Here is a 14963-nt window from a genome sequence, read left to right on the forward strand (position 1 = left end):
GGGAGAATCCGGGCGCCCGGGTTCCCAGAGCCCCCTCCCCCACCTTTCCCACGGGGACAAGGAAGGCGGGCGCGGCCCCGCCCCCCCCCGCCCCTCCCCCACCCCCCCCCCACCCCTCCCCCCCCCCGGCGGGTGCCGGCCACGTGCGGGATCAAAGGGGCCGCCGAGGGGACCCGGGCGGTCTCGTGCCGAGTCACCCCTCCCCCCACCCCCCCCTCCCCCACCCCCCCCCCAGGGGTCCTGGTTGGATTCATCCCCCCCAGTGACCCCCCCCAGTGCTCCCAGTGCCCCCCCCAGTGCTCCCAGTGACCCCCCCAGTGCTCCCAGTGCCCCCCCCCAGTGCTCCCAGTGACTCCCCCAGCGCTCCCAGTTCTCCCAGTGCCCCCCTCGGTTCCCCCAGCACTCTCCCAGTTCTCCCATTGCTCCCCCTCAGTGCTCCCAGTGCCCCCCCGGTGCTCCCAGTGCCCCCCCTCGGTTCTCCCAGCACTCTCCCAGTGCCCCCTCAGTTCTCCCAGTGCCCCCCCCAGTGCTCCCAGCGCTCTCCCAATTCTCCCCAGTGCCACCGCAACACTCCCAGTGCTCTCCCAGTGCCCTCCCCCAGTTCTCCCAGTGCCCCCCCAGTTCTCTCAGCACTCTTCCAGTTCTCCCAGTGCCCCCCCATGCTCCCAGCACTCTCCCAATTCTCCCAGTGCCCCCCCCCCAGTTCTCCCAGTGCCCTGCCACTGCTCTGAATGCTCTCCCAGTTCTCCCAGTGCCCCCCCCACTACCACCAGTGCTTCCAGTAACACCCCTACTGCTCCCCAGGACCCCCCCAGTGTCCCCAGTGCTCCCACTTAACCCCAGTGCCCCCCATGGCCCCCCTCCCAGTGCCCCCAGTACTCCCACTTAACCCCAGTCCCCCCTCAGCTCCCCCAGTGCTCCTCTTCCCCCCCAGCACCCCAGCGCTCCCAGTCTGCTCCAGTCCTCCCCAGTGCTCCCTGTCACCCCCAATGCTCCCCCTCCTCCCAGTACCCCCAGTGCTCCCCCTCCTGCCCAGCAGTCCAGTGCCTCCCAGTCCCTGCCAGTACCCCCCTAGTGCTCCCAGTCCCCCCCAATACCCCCCCAGTCTGCCCCAGTCCCCCCCAGCACGCCAGTGCTCCCCCTCCCCTCAGCAGTCCAGTCCACCCCAGTCCCACCCAGTGCTCCCACTCCCCCCAATACTCCCCCTCCCCCAGTCCCCCCAGTGCTCCCAGTCCCCCCCAATACTCCCCCTCCCCCAGTCCACCCCAGTGCTCCCCAGTCTCCCCCCCAATACTCCCCCCCAGTCCCCCCCAATACTCCCCCTCCCCCAATCCCCCCTCCCCCAATCCCCCCCACCAGTCCCCCCCAGTGCTCCCAGTCCCCCCCAATACCCCCCTCCCCCCAGTCCACCCGTGCTCCCAGTCTCCCCCACTCCCCCCCAATCCCCCCTCCCCCCAGTCCACCCCAGTGCTCCCAGTCCCCCCCAATACCCCCTCCTCCCCCCAGTCCCCCAGTCCACCCCAGTGCTCCCAGTCCCCCCAATACTCCCCCTCCCCCCAGTCCCCCCAGTGCTCCCAGTCCCCCCCCCAATACCCCCCTCCCCCCAGTCCACCCGTGCTCCCAGTCTCCCCCACTCCCCCCCAATCCCCCCCTCCCCCCAGTCCCCCCCAGTGCTCCCAGTCCCCCCAATACTCCCCCCTCCCCCCAGTCCCCCCAGTGCTCCCAGTCCCCCCCCAATACCCCCCTCCCCCCAGTCCACCCGTGCTCCCAGTCTCCCCCACTCCCCCCCAATCCCCCCCCCTCCCAGTCCCCCCCAGTGCTCCCAGTTCCCCCCCTCCTCCCCAGCCCCCTCCGCCCAAGCCCCCCGCCCCGGGGCGGGGCCGCCCACCCCAGTCCCATAAAGGGCCCCGCTGGGACCCCCCAGCCCAGACCCGGCCCCGAACCATGAGCAACTCGGCGGAGCCCCGCGGCGACAGGAAGGTAACGGCGGCCTCGGCGGGGGCTCGGGCCACTCTGGGCTCGGCCCAGTTCGGCCCAGTTTGGCCCGGTTCGGCCCGGTTGGGACTTTAACTGGTTTGGACCCATTTGGCTCGGTTCAGCCCAGTTTGGGCTCGGACCAGCTCTGCCCAGTTTGGCTCGGCCCAGCCCGGTCTGGGCTTGGACCAGTTCAGCCCAGTTTGGCCCGGCTCAGCCCGGTCTGGGCTTGGACCGGTTCAGCCCAGTCTGGGCTTGAACCAGTTCAGCCCAGTTTGGCTCAGCTCAGCCCGGTGGGGGCTTGGACCAGTTCAGCCCAGTTTGGCCCGGCTCAGCCCAGTCTGGGCTTGAACCAGTTCGGCCCAGTTTGGCCCGGCTCAGCCCAGTCTGGGCTTGAACCAGTTCTGCCCAGTTTGGCCCGGCTCAGCCTGGTCTGGGCTTGGACCAGTTCAGCCCAGTTTGGCTCGGCTCAGCCCGGTTCTGGGCTTGGACCAGTTCAGCCCAGTTTGGCCCGGCTCAGCCCGGTCTGGGCTTGGACCGGTTCAGCCCAGTCTGGGCTTGAACCAGTTCAGCCCAGTTTGGCTCAGCTCAGCCCGGTGGGGGCTTGGACCAGTTCAGCCCAGTTTGGCCCGGCTCAGCCCAGTCTGGGCTTGAACCAGTTCTGCCCAGTTTGGCCCGGCTCAGCCTGGTCTGGGCTTGGACCAGTTCAGCCCAGTTTGGCTCGGCTCAGCCCGGTCTGGGCTTGGACCAGTTCAGCCCAGTTTGGCCCGGCTCAGCCCAGTCTGGGCTTGGACCGGTTCAGCCCAGTCTGGGCTTGAACCAGTTCTGCCCAGTTTGGCTCGGCTCTGCCCGGTCTGGGCTTGGACCAGTTCTGCCCAGTTTGGCCCGGCTCAGCCCAGTCTGGGCTTGGACCGGCTCAGCCCAGTTTGGCCCGGCTCAGCCCAGTCTGGGCTTGGACCAGTTCTGCCCAGTTTGGCTCGGCTCAGCCCGGTTGGGACTTTAACTGGTTCAGACCCATTTGGCCTGGTTCAGCCCAGTTAGGACTTTAACTGGTTCGGACCCTTTTGGCCCAGTTCAGCCCATTTTGGGCTTGAATCAGTTCTGCTCAGTTTGGCTTGGCTCAGCCTGGTCATAGCTTGGACCAGTTCAGCCCAGTTTGGCCCAGCTCAGCCTGGTTGGGACTTAAACTGGTTCAGACTCATTTGACCCAGTTCAGAGTGGTTAGAACTTCAACTGGTTCAGACGCACTTGGCCCAGTTCAGCCCACTTTGGGATTGTACCAGTTCAGCCTAGTTTGGCCTGGTGCAGCCCGGTCATGGCTTAGACCAGTTCAGTCCTGTTTGGCCCAGCTCTGCCCAGTCTGGGCTTGGACCAGTACAGCCCAGTTTGGCCCAACACAGCCCGGTTGGGAATTTAACTGGTTTGGACCCATTTGGCCCAGCTCAGCCTGGTCTGGGCTTGGACCAGTTCAGCCCCATTTGGCCCGGTCCAGCCCAGTGTCGGCTTGGAACGGTTCAGATGAGTTTGGCCCAGCTCAACCCAGTCTAGGATTGGACCAGTTCAGTCCTGTCTGGCCCAGTTCAGCCCAGTTTGGCCTGTCTCAGCCCAGTTGGGACTTTAACTGGTTCAGGCCCATTTGGCCCGGTTCAGCCCAGTTTGGGCTTGGCCCATTTTGGCATGCCTTGATCCAGTTAGGACTTGGTGCTGTTTGATGCTGTTTGGACTTAGCCCAGTTTGGCCCAGTACAGCCCAGTTCAGCTCATATTGGCTTGGTTCCGGCCAGTTTGGCCCGTTTCAACCTGATATACCCCAGTTTACCCCAGTTCAACCCAGTTCAGCTCAGATTGGCCTGGTTCATCCCAGCGTGTCCCAGTTCAGCTCAGATTGGCCTGGTTCATCCCAGTGTGTCCCAGTTTGTCCCAGTTCAGCTCAGATTGGCTGGGTTCAGATCGTATTGGCTTGGTTCGTCCCAGTCTGCCCCAGTTCAGCTCATCTTGGCCTGGTTCATCCCAGTTTGTCCCAGTTCATCTTAGATTGGCCGGGTTCATTCCAGTTTGTCCCAGTTTGGCTCAGATTGGCTGGGTTTGACCCAGTTTGAGTTGGAACTGGTCCTGCTGACCCAGACCTCACCCAGTATGGCCCAGTTCAGCCTGGTCCAGTTTGGTTCTGCCCAGTTCAGTTCCAGCCCTCCCAGTTTGGTCGGACCCAGTTGGACCTGGCTTGGTTCCACCCCAACCTGACCAGTTTGGCCCAGTTAAGCCCCATCCCAACCCAGTTTGTCCCCAACCAATTTGATCCCAGCCCAGTTTGATCTGGTTTAGCCCCAGGCTGACCAGTTTGGCTTGGTTGCTCCCAGGCTGGTTTGGCCCAGTTTGACCCCATACTTGCCCAGTTTGGCCCACCCCAACCCAGTTTGGTTCAGCCCTGACCCAGTTTAACCCCATCTCAACCCATCCCATCCCAGTTTGGCAGCATTATGACCTGGCCCAGTTTGGCCCAGTTTAACCCCACCCCATCCCAGTTTAGCTCCGTTACGACCTGGGCCAGTTTTGCCCTGGCCCAGTTTGGTTCAACCCTGGCCCAGTTTGGCCCAGTTTAACCCCATCTCAACTCATCCCATCCCAGTTTAGCCCCATTATGACCTGGCCCAGTTTGCTTCAGCCCTGGCCCAGTTTAACCCCATCTCAACCCATCCCATCCCAGTTTGGCCCGTTACGACCTGGGCCAGTTTTGCCGCGGCCCAGTTTGGTTCAACCCCGGCCCAGTTTGGCCCAGTTTAACCCCATCTCAACCCACCTCCTCCCAGTTTAACCCCATTACGACCTGGCCCGGTTTGCTTCAGCCCTGGCCCAATTTGGCCCAGTCCAATCCACCCCCTCCCAGTTTGCTCCCCTCGTGACCCCACCTGCTTTGCCCCCTGGCCCAGTTAAGCCCAGTTTGGGCCAGTTAAGCCCAGTTTGGCCCAGTTTGGCCCAGTTAGGCCAGGGTTGGGGCTCACTTTCCCTCTGCCCCCCCCGGGCAGCTCCTGAAGCCGCTCATGGAGAAGCGTCGCCGCGACCGCATGAACCGCAGCCTCGACCGGCTCCGCCTCCTGCTGCTGGCCGCCACCCGCGACGAGGTGAGGCTCTATCGCGACTATCGCGCCTCTATCGCGACTATTGCGCCTCTATCGCGACTATTGCACCTCTATCACGCCCGCCGTGGCTCCATTGCAGCTCTATTGTGACCACCGCGGCTCTATCGCGCCTCTATCGCGACTATCGGGGCTCTGTTGAATCTCTATCGTGACTATCACGGCTCTAGCATGCCTATGTTGCATCTATCGCGACCATCGTGGCTTGATCGCGCGTCTATCGTGACTATCGCGGCTCTACTGAATCTCTATTGTGACTATCGCGGCTCTCACACCTCTATCGCAGCGCTGTCGCGACTATCACAGCTCTATCATGCCTATTGCAGCTCTGTCGTGACTATCGTGGCACTATCGTGGTTCTATCGCGCCTATTGCGGCTCTGTCACGACTCTCGCAGCTCTGTCACAACTCTCAGTTCTACCGCAGCTCTATTGTGGCGCTCTCATGACTATCGCGGCTCTTCCCAGCTCTCTCTTATTGTGACTATCACGACTCTATCGTGACTATTTGGGCTCTACGGTGACTATCACAGCTCCGTCATGGCTCTATCGTGATACTATCGCGACTATCACAGCTCTGTTGTGGCGCTCTCTCCACTATCGCGGCTCTGTCACAGCTCTATAATGACCTTCAGGGCTCTGTCGAGGCTCCCCTGTGGCACTATCATGATTATTGCAATTATCGTGACAGTTCCGGCTCTGTTGTGACTTTCACAGCTCTCGCTGGGCTCTGTCAGGGCTCTATCGTTACTATCACATCTGTTGGGACTCTGTCGTGACTCTGTCGTGACTCTTGTGACCCGATCACAATTATTTGGTCTCTGTCGTGGCTGTATTGTGACTATGGGGCCTCTCTCGGGGCTTCTCGCGATTATCCATTGTGATTATCCCGCCTGTCGCCTGTCACTGCAGCTACGGCGGCTTTGCCCCGGGCGCCCACCGGGGGCCGCTGTCGGGACATTATCGGGATGCTATCGGGACACTCTTGGGAACGCTAACAGGAGTCTATTGGGACACTATCGGGGCTCTACCGTGGCACTATTGGGACACTGTTGGGGCGCTATCGGGACACTATTGGGGAGCTCTATCGGGACACTATCGGGGCTCTATCGGGACACTAATGTGGCGCTATCGGGGCACTATCGGGACACTATCGGGGAGCTCTGTTGGGACACTATGGGGAGACTATCAGGGCTCTATCGGGATGCTATCGGGATATTATCAGGGTGCTATCGGGACACTGCTGGGGCACTATCAGGATACTGTTGGGGAGCTCTATCAGGACATTATCGGGACACTATCGGGACACTATCAGGGCTCTATCGGGGCACTGTCGGGACCCTATCAGGGCGGTATCAGGACACTACCGGGGCACTATCGCGACAGTATCGGGGCACTATTGGGGCGCTATCGGGGCACTATCGCGACAGTATCGGGGCACTATTGGGGCGCTATCGGGGCACTATCGCGACAGTATCGGGGCACTATGGGGACACTAGCGGAGCCGTATCACCCCGCCCTCCCCCGGGGCTCGCTCACGGCTCCCCGGGGGCGCCGTCGGGGCCCGACGGTGGTTCCGTCACGACACCGTGGCCGCCACCGCCCCCCGGCGTCGCGGTTCGTGTGACGCCTGTCATCCCCCCTTCCCGCCCCGTGTCTCTCTCTCTCTCTCTCTCTCTTTCCGCGTCCGTCTCCCCCCCCCCCCAGCGCCTCCGAAACCCCAAGGTGGAGAAGGCCGAGATCCTGCAGAAAACGGTGCAGTTCCTGCGGGCGCAGCCCCTCTCAGGTCCGTGCCTCAGTTTCCCCCGCCCTGGGAACGCGCCCCCCCCCGGCCCCCCCCCCACCGCCGCGCTGCGGGTTCTCGGGCGGCCGCGCTGGGGCGGCGGGTGGGGCGGCGGAGGTGGTCACCGCGTTTCTCTTCGGCACAGAGCCCTCGGGGACGGAGGAGCTGCTCCTGCGGCGTTACCGCAGCGGCTACCGGGAGTGCCTGGCTCGCGCCGCCCGTTTCCTGCAGGCCATCCCAACGGAACCTCCCTGTTCCGGCCCGACGGCCGTCTGCTCCCCGTCCTTCATCGCCGGTCTCGCCGACACCCCCGGGCCCCCCGGCCGCCACGGACTGCCCGCGCCGCGGGTGGGGCCCGGCTGTCCCGGTTACCACGGTTACGGGCCCGGTTACCACAACTTCGGGCCTACTCCGGGGCCTGGTCTGGGGCCTACTCACAGGCCTGACTGCGGCCTAGGTTATCGCCCCGGCGACGGCCCCGGTTGCCCCGGCGACGACCCCGGTTGCCGTGACGATGGCCGCGGTTGCCGTGACGATGGCCGCGGTTGCCCTGGCGACGGGTCCGGCTGTCCCGGTTACCACGGTTACGGGCCCGGTTACCACAACTTCAGGCCTACTCCGGGGCCTAGTCTGGGGCCTACTCACAGGCCTGACTGCGGCCTAGGTTATCGCCCCGGCGACGGCCCCGGTTGCCCCGGCGACGACCCCGGTTGCCGTGACGACGGCCCCGGTTGCCGTGACGATGGCCGCGGTTGCCGTGACGATGGCCGCGGTTGCCCTGGCGACGGGTCCGGGTGTCCCGGTTACGGGCCTGGGCTGGGGCCTGGGCTCGGGCCTACTCTCAGGCCTACTTTGGGGCCTAGTTGGGGGCCCAGCCTGGGGCCCCAGCACGGCCCCGGTGGCGGCCCCGGCGGCCACGAGGACTCACGCCGTCGGCGCTGCGCCAAGGAGGAGGCGCCGGGGGAGGGCGGGGGGCTGCCGGGGCCGCCCCGCCATGTCTGGAGACCCTGGCCCTGAGTCGCGGACGCCGGGCCGCAGGGCACCCGGCGGGGAGGGGGGCGGCTGTACGTCCCCCAGTTGGTCACTGGGAGGATGGGGGGGGGGAACTGGGGGGCTGGGTGGATGGGGGGGGAACTGGTATACTGGGAGGAAGGCAGGCTTTTTAGCTGCTATGCTGGGAGGAAGGCCCTTTTTAAGTACTGGGAGGACAGGAGTAAACTGGTAGGCTGGGAGGAAGGTGGGTTTTTAACACGTTTACTGGGAGGATGGCGGTTTTCACTGGTATGCTGGGAGGAAGGTGGGTTTTTAACCGGTATACTGCGAGGATAGTGGTTAGTGACTTGTGTACTGGGAAAACGTATTTTTTTGAACTGGTATACCGGGGAGGCAGAGGTTCTTGATGGGCATACTGGGAGGAAGACTGCTTTTTCACCGGTATACTGGGAGAATGTTTTTTTAACTGGTACGCTGGGAGGAAGGCCCCTTTTCACTGGTGTGCTGGGAGAACAGAGTTTTTTCACCGGTATACTGGGAGGACTGAGCTTGATTACTGGTATACTGGGAGGATGTGAGAGCTTTAACTGCTATACTGGAAGGAAGGCACGTTTTCACTGGTCTACTGGGAGGACAAGGCTCTACTACTGAAGGAGGATGCGGGGGTTTTACTGGTACACTGGGAGGACAGGATTTTCTTTTTCACTAGTATACCAGAAATACGTTTTTTAACTGGTATACTGGGAAGAAGGAGACTTCTTAGTATACTGGGAAGATGGTGGCTATTCACTGGTATACTGGGAGGATGAGGGACTTGCCCAGCTACCCTTGTTTTACCCCAGACCTGGCGTTAATCCAGTTTTCCCAGAGTTGGCCGATTGCCCTCAAATTGAGGGTTTCTGCCCCAAAACACAGCCCCAGGTCCTGGAGGCCCAGGAGAGGGGGGGGCCCTTACTCCATCCTCCCTGGGGGGCAGATCTGAGTCCTGGCCAGAAACTGGGAGGACTGGGAATGGCTCTGAGTAGCATCGTATGGGGGGGTTGAGGCTCCTGGGGCAGGTTTTGGGGTGAAAGGGTGGTGGTTTTGGGTCCGTTAACACTTTCTTTCCAGTACAGGTGGAGCTTTGGTGTCCTAGCCGACCCCAGATCCCAAACTGGGGGGGTAGAAAGGGGGTGGGAAAAGGGGGTGGGGGGAAAATACCTTTTTCTGTTATAACCTTTTTTTTTTTTTTTCCTTTCCTGTACCCAATTTGTGTCCCCTTCCCCCTTTTTTCCTGTATTTCTGGGGGAAAAAAAATTATAATTCAAATACAGAATGTGTTGCATCCTGGTGTTGCCTGCCTTCTTCTGACATCGGTGGGGGCATGAGGGCTGTGAGACGCTGGGGAAGCGCCCCCCCCAGCAGGGCCCTATGGTGGGGGGGGCCCTATAGGGGGTCAGGGGTCAGTCATGGGAGATTCCCTATAGGATATATGGGGGGGTCCCTATGGGCCTGGGGTGTTTGGGGTCGGGTGAAGGGGGTGTCCCTATAGGGTGTGCAGGGTTCCAGGGATGGGGTTATGTAGAGGATTTGTAGGACCCTATAGAAAAGGGTGTCCGGGGTCCCTAGGGGAGGGGGCCATATGGGGAGGGGGCCTATGTGGAGGACCTTAAGGGGAAGGGAGCCCTTTGAGTTCTCTCCTTCCTCACTCTTCTCCTCTTTCTCTCCATCTTCCTCTTCTGGGAGGCGAGGGACCCCGCTGACTGGTTGGCGCTCTGCCCCAGGAGGTGAGGGACCCCAGTGAAGAACACCGGTGGCTGGTGGCTGTCTTCGAGTCCGTTATCACTGGTCCTTCAAGTCTGTGTCCCCGGGTGGTTTTGTTTATCGCTTCCCTTTTTACTTGTTATCCTTTTTGGTAGACCGAAAAAAGGTCCTTGATGAGGTAACATTGATGCAGCAGATGCTGATACCTTCCACATACTCTTACACCACCCACTGTCCCAGAGCCCTACCAAAGCTCCTACCCCTCATCCTTACCCCAATCCCTAACCTCAAAATCACGAGGCTTAAGCCCGAACCCACAACCCTTCCCGTGTCCTTCATCCTGCTCCCTTGCCCTGATTGCTCACCCTAAATCGGGGCCCAGCTCTCGCCAGGAGACCCAACTCAATCCCCTCATGCAGAAACCTCACCAGCAGCCCAACCGCTCACCAGAAACTTGAACCCTCACCTTAGCTTTTCCCTAATCCTGAAGTTTCGTTAGTCCTGGTCTCGGGGGTCATGGGGCGGCACTGTTCTACCCAATACCCCCAGGTCTGCATTGGACTCGGGGTGTCCAAATGCCTGGGGGAGCGGTTTATGGCCCGGCGGTTGGGTAACCTCCATGTGTGGATCCAGTGGAGTCTGTGGGGCAAAGCAGGGGTATCCTGGATTCCTTGGGAATGGTGGTGGGTCTATGAGGCAGAGCTGACATACCCGGAGACACCTGGGTCCTGGGGAGCTGTGGAGACCATGGGTCAGAGGCCAGGAACCCGAGGTGCCCGTGGAGCAATGGGGTCTATGGGGAAGAGCTGGGCTATCAGGAAGGAATGGGTCCCAGGGAGGAGCAGAGGCTGTGGGGCAGAGCAAGCGTTCCCCAGACATCCATGTCCTAAGCAGTGAAGACATCTGCTGTAGGTACCACGAATGGTGCGGCTGTGTTGGTGCACCCTAAAAATTTCAGTGTGGGTATGGACAACGCTGGCCGCGATAACGTAGCCATAAGCTACCAGGAGCTAGAAATTAGCTTGAAAGAAATATTATTTCACAGAATCACAGACTGGTTGAGGTTGGACAGAACCTCGGGAGATTATCCGGTCTATCCCCCCTGCTCAGGCAGGGCAGCTAGAGCCAGTGGCCCAGGCTTGTGTCCAGACAGCTTTTGAGTATCTCCGAGGTGAGACATTACACGACCTCTCCGGCCAACCTGCGCCAGCGCTCGGTCATCCTCACACTTAACGTGGTGTTTCCTGGTGATCAGAGGGAACTTCCCGTGCTTCAGTTTGTGCCCATTGCCCCTGGTCCTGGAACTGAGCACCACCGAAAAGAGCCTGGCTCCATCTCCCCGCTCATTGCAGGGCTTGGACCTTTAGAAGTCCCTTCCAACTCAAACCATTCTGATTCTAGGATTCTATGATCTGTATGAGGTCCAGCAGAGCACCTCTCCTCCTTGGCTGCTCTGTCACTTGGAGGAGGAGGAGGTTGTCAACGAGGTTCACCGGGAACCTCCTGGATCAGAATCATAGAATCATTTAGGTTGGAAAAGACCCTTTAGATCATCGAGTCCAACCGTCAATCTAACACTGCCAAGTCCACCACTAAACCATGTCTCTAAGTGCCACCTCTACACGTCTTTTAAATACCTCCAGGGATGGCGACTCAACCACTTCCCTGGGCAGCTGGTTCCAATGCTTGACAACCCTTCTCGGTGAAGAAATTTTTCCTAATACCCAATCTAAACCTCCCCTGACGCAACCTGAGGTCATTTCCTCTCGTCTTATCGCTTGTTACTTGGGAAAAGAGACCAGCACCCACCTCACTACCACCTCCTTTCAGGTAGTTGTAGAGAGCGATAAGGTCTCCCCTCAGCCTCCTTTTCTCCAGAATAAACAACTCCAGTTCCTTCAGCCGCTCCTCATCGGACTTGCACTCTAGACCCTTCACCAGCTTCGTTGCCCTTCTCCGGACACGCAATGTCGGGGTGGTTGAAGTCCCGCTGAAGATCAGGGCCTGTGAACGTGAGGCTGCTCCTCTCTGTCTGTAGAGGACCTCAGCTGCTTGGTCATCCTGGTCTGTAGCAGACACCCGCTACGTCACCGTCACGTCACCGTCACGTCGCCTGTCCTCGCTTTCATCCTGTCGTGGTTTAACCCCAGCCAGCAACTAGGCACCACGCAGCCGCTCGCTCACTTCCCCCCCACCCAGTGGGATGGGGGAGAGAATCGGAAAAAACCCCCACCTCGTGGGCTGAGATACGAACAGTTTAATACAACAGAAAAGAAGAAACGAATAATGGTAATGATAACACTAATAAAATGACAACAGTAATAATAAAAAGATTGGAATATGCAAGTGATGCACAGTGCAATTGCTCGCCACCCCGCCGACCGATGCCCCGTTAGTCCTTGAGCAGCGATCCCCCTGCTCCCACTCCCCCCAGTTTATATACTGGACGTGACGTCACATGGTATGGAATATCCCGTTGGCCAGTTGGGGTCAGCTGTCCTGGCTGTGTCCCCTCCCAACTCCTTGTGCCCCTCCAGCCTTCTTGCTGGCTGGGAATGAGAAACTGAAAAATCCTTGACTTTAGACCAAACATGCCTTAGCAACAACTGAAAACATCAGTGCGTTATCAACATTCTTCTCATACCAAACCCAAAACCACAGCACTGTACCAGCTACTAGGAAGACAATTAACTCTATCCCAGCTGAAACCAGGACACATCCTAACCCAGGAGCTCTCCGTTGGCGCATCCATCTCCACGGAAAAGCTCCACGCGCTCCCTAAAGGGCAACGCTTCTGGTTCTTCCCAAGGAGCTTGTGTCCCTCCGTTGCAACGCTCCAGTCACGGAAGCCATCCCACCACGTCTCCGTGATCCCCCCGAGATCGTAGACCCGCAGCTGGGGCCAGATCTCCAACTCATCACGTTTATTCCCCATGCTGCCCCCCATTTATAGGCAGAGAAGTGTCCCCTACAGTCAACATCTCCATTATCAGCTACAAACGCCAGGTTCAGCTCATTTACGCTTTTTGCATTTTCAAATGTTCCTGATGCGATTTCATTATGGTTTAAAAAAACCCAACAACCCAAACAAATCAGACCATAGATTTCGGTCACGTCCCATTGTCAAGCATATTTTGATCTGTCCAAGGCGTGAGCAGTCACAGAGAAAATACACTTTTCCCCCCTCCCCAAGCAAATTTTTAATTTTTTTTTTTTGTAGCTGAAAGGGGAGATAATACATTTTTGGTAATAGGTAAGATTTAGCTTTTGGGAGATATATTGTCTACCTTGAAAAATAGCAGTTATTAATTTGCAGACACAAGCAACTGCTCTACATTCACGATTGTGGTTCAAACCATCATGAAACTTGTTCCTACAGCGCCTGACTCCGCCTCAGTTTCTGTTTACACTTTCACTAGCCATAAAAAAGATTTTTGTTTTTCCGTACACACAGTGGTATAAAATTCATGTTCTAGTCACGTCAGGTCCTCGTGAGACCTTGAGAGGCACCTGCTCCGCTTCGGACGGCAAGGTCTCCAGAAGCGACCGCTATCTTTACAGCTTCACGACAAGTCATTCCCTTGTTTACACGGGGAGCTGCAAAATTTCTTCCTCCTTCGACCCGGCGTGGTTTTGGTTGGGAACGCGGTCATCGTGATGACTCTCGTGGCTATAACTCAAACTAACACAGAAGCATAAATAACACCAAGATTCAGTTTCAGACCACGGTCCTTCTCTCTGCAGTGCTTTGCATCTGGCCCCAAAAATGCTATTTTGGCCCATTTTAAAATATGCGGACGGATGAAGGTCTGTCCAGGTATCAGCAGATGGAATTTATGCCATGGTTACAATGTCCTGGATCTCCTACGGGTACTTTGACAATGAATTTTAAACAAGTTTATTGCTTTTCCATGGGAATGCAATCGTTTGGTTGAAATTATTTCAAGACCTAGCTAGCAAATAAAATCAAGATTTCTGGGTGTAAATTGTTATAGAATGAAAACTCCTGATTTTTGAGATTGGGCTCATTGTGGGATAAACCTTCTTCAGGCTGACTGCTACCAGCCCCATCGGTTGGGCTTCTGCCAAGCCTGGTGGGCTTCCATTTACACATGTGGCAAATAAATAAAACAAAGTTAAAATGAAGGGGAAAAGGAATCACCTGGTGGTTTTCTCTGTGTCAGCAGAATACTTTAGTAACTAAGTAATTAAGCAAGTGAGAACATGTGGTAGCTTCTGCTTGCAGGTCAACATGCTCTTTGCACAAGGAAGAGTCCTGGTCTCCAACCTCTGTGTCAGGATTCTCTGCATGTTCTCCACTTTTGACATAAAAATAGAAAAATAACCCCGACCGCACCTGTCTGACCCTCCAGGTGAGTTGTAAGGGTGGAGGTGCAGGAATAGTTTCTCTTTTTCTTTTTCTGGTTTTTTTTTTGGTGGAGTTTCTGAACAAGTCTTTTCAATACGAATTGACTTTTGTAATGTGATTTTTAAAATCTAAAAAAATTTTTTTCCTTTTTCCCCCTGAATGCCTGGGGTAGGTGTTTCAGCATTTTGGTGTGAAAGAGGCAGTTTTTAGGGGTGGGCACTTTGTTCCCAGCGTCTGCTTTTTGTTCAAGGGTGGAATTTGATCCGGGGAGGTCCCAGAAACATTTGCTGAGTTGGAACCAATTTTCTTACTTTGATGGATTTACCAGAATTCCCTTGTTTTCAACTGACTGATTTTCAGGACATAATTGGCTCTTAATTCCTGCAAATCTAATCAGGACACACAAAAATAACCTTGATTTTTATAGTGGTTTTACTAATTTTTGCAGTCCCTGCGTGGTGAGTTGACCCTTGCTGGACACCAGGCACCCACCAAAGCTGCTCTATCGCTCCCCTCCTCAGCTGGACAAGGGAGAGAAAATATAACGAAAGGCTCGTGGGTCGAGATGAGGGCAGGGAGAGATCACTCGGCAATAACAGTCACGGGGAAAACAGACTCGACTTGAGGAAAATTAACTTAATTTATTACCAATCAAACCAGAGTAGGGTAATGAGAAATAAACCCAAATCTTAAAACACCTTCCCCCCACATCTCCCTTCTTCCCAGGCATAGCTTCACTCCCAAATTCTTTATCCACCCCCCCCAGCGGCGCAGGGGGACGGGGAATGGGGGTTTGAGTCGGTTCCTCGCACGTTGTCTCTGCCGCTCCTTCCTCCTCAGGGGGAGGAGGACTCCGCACTCGTCCCCTGCTCCGCCGTGGGGTTCTTCCCACGGGAGACAGTCCTCCACGAACTTCTCCAACGTGAGTCCTTCCCACGGGCTGCAGTTCTTCACGAACTGCTCCGGCGT

The sequence above is a fragment of the Harpia harpyja genome, chromosome 13 (genome assembly GCF_026419915.1).
Source record: "Harpia harpyja isolate bHarHar1 chromosome 13, bHarHar1 primary haplotype, whole genome shotgun sequence".
Lineage (NCBI taxonomy): Eukaryota > Metazoa > Chordata > Aves > Accipitriformes > Accipitridae > Harpia > Harpia harpyja.